The following is a 2,503-nucleotide window of genomic DNA, read 5'->3' as shown; positions in this document are numbered from 1 at the left end:
CACATCCGATGAGTTCCCCATGGGATGCAGAGGAACCCCACAAGGGGCTGTCCTCTCCCCATTTCTCTTTAATCTGGTAATGAGGGACCTTCCCCGCAAGCTTAGAGAGATAGAAGGCTTAAACATCAGCCTCTACGCAGATGATGTAAATGTCTGGCTAAACAAAGGAGGCGAATCAGAAATGAAAGAAAAGCTACAGAAGGCAGCGGATATCATTAACGAGCATGCGAAATGCGTGGGTCTCAGCTGCTCTCCGCAAAAGTCTGAGCTATTTGTAGCAATGAGCAAGCGCAGTCAAAGGATACCGGCAATCGAGGTTACACTTGAAAATAGAACGATACAAATTGTCGAGGAAATCAGAATCCTAGGCATGTATATTAACAGAAAAGGGAAAAACAAAAGTACGCTAGACAAGCTCAAAGCGCAAGCTGAACTTGTCGTCAGAGCCTTCAGAAAGGTATCTAGAAGGGGGGAAGGACTCTCAGAGTCCAGCAAACTAAGACTCACGCAGGCCTTCATCGTTAGCAGGATATGCTACGCAACCCCATTCCTGAAAATAAACAAAACCGAAGAAAAGGCATTAGACACAATCATCAGAAAATGTGTCAAACGAGCGCTAGGGCTGCCCATTTCCACGTCCAATGATATACTGGAGAAAATGGGCCTGCATAACAATTGGAGAGAACTGACTGAAGCGGTTAGAACATCGCAAATCGAAAGGCTAACATCCACACCCGCAGGAAGGAAATACCTACAGCTAGCGAAATGGGCAACCGTAGATAGCACAGTGAACACCAGAACAGATCTGGGAAGAGAAATAAGAGAGCATCTTATTATCGCTCCCATACCTAGAAACATGCATCCCATCCACGACAAAGGCAGAAGGAAAAGCAGGGTCGCACAGCTGACTGCTAAGCTAGGCAAGATGCCACAGGGAACCGTGGCCTACACTGATGCCGCGGTAGGCACGCTAGGAGACACCGTCTCCGTAGCTGTCGGGGACTCAGGCAGAACGTTACGCGTTGTAAGACACCTTGACTTAAAACCCCTTGTGGCGGAGGAGGTTGCAATAGCGATCGCTCTAACTCAGCCAGGTACCAAATACGTAGTAAGCGACTGCAAAGCCGCAATTAGAAATTACAGCAAGGGACGCATCCACGAAATGGCGGCTAAATATCTAAAAGACTTTATCCCAGCCCACAATATTCTAATTATCTGGACCCCAGCCCACTCGGGTCTGGTTGGAAACGAGGCCGCCCACAGGCTCGCCCGCTCCTCTTTACCTCGGGGAGCCGTGGACACCTCATACGAATTCAGCACTAAAGAGGAAACCAATACCTTTAATAGCATCACAGACATTCAGAAAAAGAACAAAAGGATCTATCCTCCTCCGGATAGATCGCTTAGCTCGGCTGAGGCCTATGACTGGAGAAGACTCCAAGCTAGAAACTTCGCATCCCCGCTCTGGAGGAGCTGGACAGGAGGTGACACGAGGGAGGATGCGGAGGTGTGCGAGTTCTGCGGGCATACCGCTACACTCGAACACATACTATGGAGATGCCCCAGTGCCCCAGGATATGGCAGAATCAATAATGCAGAGGAATGGGAGACCATACTCAGAAGTGCCGACCTTAGCATACAACGATACGCTACCCGCCTGGCAGCAGAAGCTGCGCGACTATACCGTTGCTAGTCTTCCAGCTGCGACGCTGCCCCTCCCCGGACGCCTGCGTGCGGACCCGGAGGGGCACGGGTCTTCTTCTGGCGGAAATAAAGTTTCTTCACTCACTCGGACAATGTTTGGACATTAGCGCGCGAGCGGCGCGAACTTGATTACTTTTGTATTTTGTAAATAGTGTACAAAGCTCTCCCCTATCCTTTCTTGCTGTCGCTCCCGTCTATACTTCTCCTCACTATCCTCTCCCTTTCCCTTTCATTTCCGCCGGCTGCAGCTCGGGTGCTTAGGATATTAGATAGCAATTGCCGCGACCGGCAACACTCTTTTGCTTCACTTTTTATTTATTTATTTATTTATCTTTTTTTAAATAAACCACTACCACCACCACCTGCTGTCACCATCTCGAGCCGAGATCCAAGTTCTGCAGGAACTTTAATGACTGTCGAAACGGGGTGTATTCAGCCACCAGATGGTATAGCTAGAATCGGCTGCCGCTAATTCGAACTCGCTTAATTTAAATATCTGTTTTTTCTCTGTTCAATAAAGCGTACTATGCGTTCTTTTCTTGATTAAAGTCTGCCATATTTCACAATATTTTCAGCCCCCTTCGATTAAGAAGCATAGATAGTTCAGTGTATTTGTAAGGCCACAAAATATAATAGCTGCATTACGTGGAGGTGAAGAAAGCTGGTATCAGTAAATAAATAAAAATATAGTTTATTAAAGGAACATATAAATAACTAGCCAAGGGTGTGACGAAATCTCAATGCGAGGAAGAGCTCCTATAGTTATTAAGACGATGTAATATAAATCAATCTCAATTAA

Source organism: Amblyomma mixtum, chromosome 10 (assembly GCF_055824585.1).
Source record: "Amblyomma mixtum isolate Tamu chromosome 10, ASM5582458v1, whole genome shotgun sequence".
Taxonomy (NCBI): Eukaryota; Metazoa; Arthropoda; class Arachnida; order Ixodida; family Ixodidae; genus Amblyomma; species Amblyomma mixtum.
This window is presented reverse-complemented; position numbering follows the sequence as displayed.